This window comes from Octodon degus, unplaced genomic scaffold, assembly GCF_000260255.1.
Source record: "Octodon degus isolate 3935 unplaced genomic scaffold, OctDeg1.0 scaffold00010, whole genome shotgun sequence".
NCBI lineage: Eukaryota > Metazoa > Chordata > Mammalia > Rodentia > Octodontidae > Octodon > Octodon degus.
The window spans coordinates 246,757-253,743 of record NW_004524586.1 but is presented as its reverse complement, the minus strand read 5'-3'; positions in this window follow the sequence as shown (position 1 = coordinate 253,743).

Below are 6,987 nucleotides of genomic sequence, written 5' to 3'. Positions count from 1 at the left end.
AAAAAAATTAAAAAAATAGTTTTCCTCTTGAATGATAGCTCATCATCTTCTGCTTTCAGTCTTTGTGGTACATCATATATTTTTTTTTGACATTAATAACCTTTTAAAACAGGTTATCTTCTCATTGAGGAAAATCACGACCTCCTCCTTTATGTGTTATATACAGTATGGGTATGATGGGTACTCCCGTTGCATCTCACAAGAAATATATTTTTCCCAAATAGTAATGCATATTTCAGGACTGTTAATAAAAAGGAGAAGAAATTGAAAGGTTATTTTTTTTCTTTTCCTTGTCCCAGTTGTTCCTTCCCTTTGAACAGTTTCTTTATTGTACATTTTAGATTTATTCTTTCAGGTTCTTACACTAGTGAGATGATGTGATGTTTGCACATGTGGGTCTGATTTATTTTACATATGAATATGGCCCATAGTTGCATCCATTTACCTATAAAAGCCTCAAGTTTATCTTTTATTTATAGCTGAGTAGCAGTTCATTGTGAAAAAGACCACATCTTTTTTTATCCATTCCTTAGTTCATGGGTATTTGGGGTATTTCCAAGAAGAAAGGGGAAGTTAGTTCGGTAATTTTACTGCTGATTTCTGTTGTTGTATTGAAAAGAGTACTTAATGCTTAATTTTTTCATTTTACTTCTTAAAACTTTTGAAACCAAATTTTATATGCTTCTATCTTTTAATCTAAAGAACTAATTTGAAGACAACTGTATTCAGTATAACAACTAATGCTGACTTTCTATTATATTGTTTAGTGAAATTGTGTACTGTTGCTAATGTTTTCTTTTACTAATTTTTATTCTCTTTAAAAAAATAATAAAACTACTGCATGATCCCTGTACACTACAGGGCTTTCACAGAGTGCAAATTAGTCAAGCAATGGCCGTGACCCAGCCACATGGCTGACACAGGGAAAAGATCTACAAACTGATGTACAGGATTTCAGGGTAAATCCTGAGGGGATTTGACTGACCTTGTCAGATACAAAAGTTATAGTTTCAGTCATATAGGTCTAGCTTTAATTTAGTCTTAACCATTCAGCAGAAAAGTATAAACAGGAGGTATAAAAAGTAAAGCCATATTAGTATGCTGAGCTGTAAAAGGCTAAAGTCACCAACTTCGGACATTGCTAGTTCTATGGACAACCCACTACTATTATGGACTATTTAGACTATATTGGGTTATTTTTGCTGAATTCATGAATGTACAATATTTATATGGCAATGGAATTCCCATCTCTGACAAAACTAAACAAAAAAGGAGGGTACAATTGAAGGAAATTTTGTAGTGAAAAAAAATATGCATACATATTTGCATATACAAAATAGGATAGATATACAGCTATTTTCTCTTAGTTCAATGAGTAGAAAGATTTGTACTAATAGTGTTTAGACAAGATATCATGTCTATACCTTGTACTATGAATAACTACTATGAAGACAACAAAATGCAATGTATTAATTACTGTAACTGTCCTACTAACCTCTTTTGAAACTCTCATTGCTATTTCTTTCTCAATAAAATAAATTAAATATAAAATAAAGAAACTTAAAAAATAATAAAGATTACTTTTTTATTCAAAGATCAGCACACTTGAACCTGGTTATCCTGTTCTACGAGTTTGTGTATGGGAGCTTAGGCAGATGGAAGATGACCTGCATGCATCAAGGATTGGGCTTAACTGCTTGTCCCTAATCTTTACATAAAATCTTATTGTTTTCAAAGCACTGTTACATATGTGAGCTACTTTGATGTTCTAATGTACTTTGTTGACTAGGAAGGCACATGGTAATAATCTATTTTGTTGCTGAAGTTCACAGGGACTATGAATTACTTGACATCTCAGATATAGCTGGGAGTTAATTGCAAGGTTTTCTTTTTCTTCTTTCTTTGTGTTCAATCCAGGCTTCTGATTTACTGTGACTTGCACTGTATAGATGCCTCTGGAAACACACCTTTCAACATTCACCTTGAAAAATTTGTTCTTCTATAGGTTCAACTGAGTGCTATGTTAATATTGAAGGAAGGACCAAGATCTTCCCGGCTTTATTTTTTTCAGAAATGATTCACTGAATGTTTTGTTAGGAAAACTTCTAAAATTAGCATATTTTTTAGTATACAACAACCTTATATATCATGGGGTACTGGTACATATACATTGTTCCTTTTTACCCTTGCCACATATTCCTACTCTCCTTATCTCCTCATATCCCCAGCCTTTAAGAGACTATCGTCCTTCTGAAGCCTTTGCTCAGCTGTGTAGCCAAGGCTGAACAGCTGCACATTCGGAGGCATGACCATTTGTCATACATCTCAGGTCATATCATTGAAGTTAGTGGGCCCTTGAGATCCAGAAATCTGGGCTAAGAGTTTTCCTCAAGTCACAAGAAACTGCATGAAATGGTTTACATTTTCTTTTTTCTCTCTGTCTTTTTAAGAAGAATGTTTCTTTTCTAACATTTTATATCTCACTGTGTTAGAAGCCTGTTAGAAACACTGGTGGAAGTTTGTTATTTTTCTAGTTAGAGGGTTTAGTTGATAGTTGCTAAAAAAGGACAGGTTGTTGAAATTAAATACTTAGTTGCTTTAGAAAAATCAGATGGTCATTTGCTACTGTGCTCTGGAATATCAATTTATTTAATGACACAAAACACAAATGCAAGTTTTCTAGGTCTGAGTCTCCAGGACTGGAATATTTTCCTTTATACTTTTGGTGCAATGGACCAATCTACATTGAAATTTTCCCAACATTTCTTACTTATAGGCTAAGAATTACTTTTCGTAGTGTAAGATTGATAGTGAGATATGTCATGATCCTTCCAGCCCTTCTACTGCACTAATTTCTCAGAAACAAATTCTCTTATGTGGACTACAAAGACGCACAGATAATAATTGTGTTTGCTTGAATGTGTCCTTTGTCTCTTTCTCTCCACTGAATGGAATATTGAATTCACTTAGCTTAGATTAGTTTATTATTAGATGTCCTATAAAATGCCAATTGCAGATGAATACTTAATATTCTAATTATTATTTCCAACTAGTGTGTTCATTACCAACATATTTTCTGGATGATACATGGAAATATTCAAGTGAAATTTGCTTGTGTTAGAAATTATATTTGTTATCTGAACTGGAGTTTCACTTTATTCATTTTGGGTATAAAAAATGTTAACCATAATGTTTTATGGAATGTGGAGTTTTAAAGTCAGTTAAAAAAGTAACTTTCATATATAATATACACCTCCATGATGGACCTAAATGATCATCTTTTGGTTAGCTAAATAGCATCAAAAATTATTATAAGACTCTATCCTTCCCATCAAAATATTTCAGTGAATGACATAATGATAATCTTTCTTTAGATCCTACAACACCTCAAATCTGATGGATGACCTGAAAATTCTGTATAGAACAGCTGGGCAGCAGGGCAAAGGAATCACTTTTATTTTCACAGACAATGAGATTAAAGATGAGTCATTTTTGGAATATATGAACAACATCTTGTCATCGGGTGAGGTAGGAGGTCACTTACTCATCTGTTTTTCTCTACAGAGTTCCCTAAAGTTAGAGCTCTTCTCATTTATCTTCCTCTAGAGATTTGAATAATCTTATTAGCAATTTGGCAATGAGTGCAAAAGATGGCTGTTCAAACTGTATTTTTAAAGAATGAAGCTCTAGATTGACATGTGGAGACAAAACATAGGAGGACAGTCAGGAAGAAGGCTGGTAGTTCTTTGTGGGTCTGTTGATGCCCTTTGAAAGCTGGTAGCTTTGCAGTTAATCTCAGAATCATCTGTATATTTTGAAATAGAGTCTATTTCATCTTGAAAACTTTCATCTAATGTTTACCATGAAGAGTTTCAGAACACTAATGAAAAGGCATTATACATATGGAGCCTCATAATGAATATGGATGTCTACATTTGTTTTAAGGTCTCCAACTTATTTGCTCGTGATGAAATTGATGAAATTAACAGTGACCTGACATCAGTCATGAAGAAAGAGCACCCCAGGCACCCTCCTACTAATGAGAACTTGTATGGCTACTTCATGAGCCGGGTGCAAAGGAACCTCCACATTGTGCTCTGCTTCTCACCTGTGGGGGAGAAATTTCGGACTCGAGCCTTGAAGTTTCCTGCCCTTATTTCAGGATGCACGATCGACTGGTTCAGCCAATGGCCTAAGGATGCCTTAATTGCTGGTTAGTGTGGTGGAAAGATTAGTAGTGGGTTTTCTGGTCTGCAGTGTCTGTTGACTCACTGAAATTCTATGCTATTGGCCATCTCTGTGCTGGCATTAACCAACTCCCTTTGTCCAGGGATTGAGCACTTTTTTTTTTTTTTAAATTTGTTTTTTTTTTAAAAAATATTTATTTATTTATTTTGTGTGTGTGTGTGTGTGTGGCCAGCTCAGCCCACCAGGGGGCGGGGCTGGCTGGCATGTGGTGCTGGGGGATTGAACCGCGGTCCCTGAGCTTTGCTAAGCTTGTTCTAAGTAGGTGCTTTAGACCACTGAGCCATCTCACCAGCCCCGCTTGAGCACTTTTGATATAGGATTTTTCTTTTTAAAATTAGGTAGCTGATTTTTTTTTCCAGAGCATGGCAGTCAGAGACAGAGATGTTCCATTTGTAAGCTTTGGGGGAATTTCCACTTTTTTTTTTTCAATGATACTTGAAGGTTCCACCATAGTTGTATCACCCAACAGTTTCTGGGATGTCTGAGGAAGGAGGAACTGAAATCTCAATCTCACTTTTCATTTTAATTGTGCTTGTTAAACTCAGAGTTCTTTCAACCAATGTCTTTTGGACATTCACTTTTCATTGCCATAGTGCTATAAACAGAGGAAACTTTATCCAGCCATCCCTCAGTGGCTTCTGTCTTAGACAAAGTGTGTTAACTGGACTTTAATGACTGTTGCCTTGTTGCTTTTTTCATGTAATCTTCACTCCCATGAGAATGTGATGCTTTCCTTACTCAGTGAATTAAACTGGAGCATGAAAGTGGTAGAGAAGATGTTCAAGGTCTTCCATTTAGTGCACTGTCTTGTAGACTCGAGAAAGAAAAGACTTATGGCTATTTTTAAAGCAGCAGATGTGTTATACCTTTCAATTACAACTAAATGGTAAGGGAGAATTTAAGAATTAAAAAATGAAGAGAGGGCAAGGAGAAAAGCTAGGAAACATGGCAAGAGCAAAACCATTCATTTATATACACGGGATGCTTAAAGCAATGGTCCTGAGAATCTCCATCAGGTTTTTGAAACTAGCAGTTAATTGGTAGGACTCTCACTCTGACTATATATGCTAAGGCCTGTGTACTAAGCAACTGCACCAAGGATAGCAATGTGTAATAAGAGGGCCATGTTTGGAATGTCTGTTATTCTTGTCTAAATGCTTACTGGTTGTAATGTCATATCAATTACTGCTATCCTCTGTCTCAAGGAAATGTTTGTTTAAAAAAGGGGGTAATTAAAGAAAACAAGAGACAAGAAAAATATGTCGTAGGACTGTCCTGCTACAATGTTGTATAAGGTTAGATTTCTAAATTTTTATGTAAAAATTTGTAATTCTTTATTTCTATTTTTACTATTGCTTTATTTTTTAATTTTATATTTTTTATTTCATTTTTTTCACATTCTGTAGGGATTTAAAATTTAGTATATCAACAATTAATGGAAAATAACTGTTCCATGTTATATCCAAGGTTTGACATTCAGGCAGTGATGTTAAGCTCAACAGCCTCTGTTTCAGGGTAATACTATCATTAAACATCTCTTCTGGAGAGTTAACAGCTTAAGTTTGCAGACCAAAAATTAGAGAAAAAGAAGGGCTACAAGGATAGCCAACATTGTGGCCCTACCCCTTCAAGGTCAGCAAGGACTCAGGACAAAAGAGAACCTGTACTATAACCCCCTGTAACTCAGTGGTGTACCAAATTTCCTGTTCAAGGAGATCATGGAGCCACAGAGGAAAGTGATCAACAGTGCATAGTGTGCCTAAGGAGAGTCGCTTAAAGAGAAAGCATTCTCTCAGGCTTTCACAGAGAGCAAATTGGTCACACGATGGCCATGACTCATGCACATGGCTGACACTGACAAAAGATCTACAAACTGCTGTACAGGGTTTCAGGATAAATCCTGAGGGGATTTGACTGACCTTGTCAGATACAAAAGTTATATAGGTCTTGCTTTATCTTGGTCTTCACCATCCAGTAGAAAAGTATAAAAGCGAGGTGTAACAAGTAAAGCCATATTACTATGCTGAGCTGTAAAAGGCTCTAGTCAGCAACTTCTGACATTGCCAGTCATGAGGATAACACACTATTATTATGGACTACTGGACAGTATTGGAATATCTTGCTGAATTGACGCACCTACAATATTTGAATGACAATGGAATACTCACCTCTGACAAAAGTAAATAAAAAAGGGGGAAATAAGCAAAGGATCATTTTGTAGCGAAAAAAAAGTGCCAAGATATATAAGCTTCCTAAAGTTTAATTTTTTTCCGTGTGTGTTTGACTGATACACAGATTACTATTTCTTAGTGGCTTAATTTACCATATACCATTCCCTATATGGTGAATGTATTGCCTTCTTTTCTATGCTAAATTATATTTACCATCAAAGTGATGAATGATCCATATTATTTATTCATAGCATTATTTATTCATAGCACTATTGGAATATTTACATAAACAACTAGTGATGATGAAAAGTTATTGTTCTTTTACATCTGTGCTTTTGCTTAGTAGGCTTTTTTCTTTGATTCCTTTTCTTTCTCTTCATTTTTATTGATCATATGTTCATTCAAAACTTTAATGAATAGGCTATTTTTGTTAAGATACATAATGATTGTGAAAAACAATTTTTTTCAAAGTTTTATTGATAAACAGATAGCAATGAGACAGTTTCAAATCAAATCAGAAGTACAGTTTCAACAAATAATACACTGCATATATTCTGCTTAGAAAAAA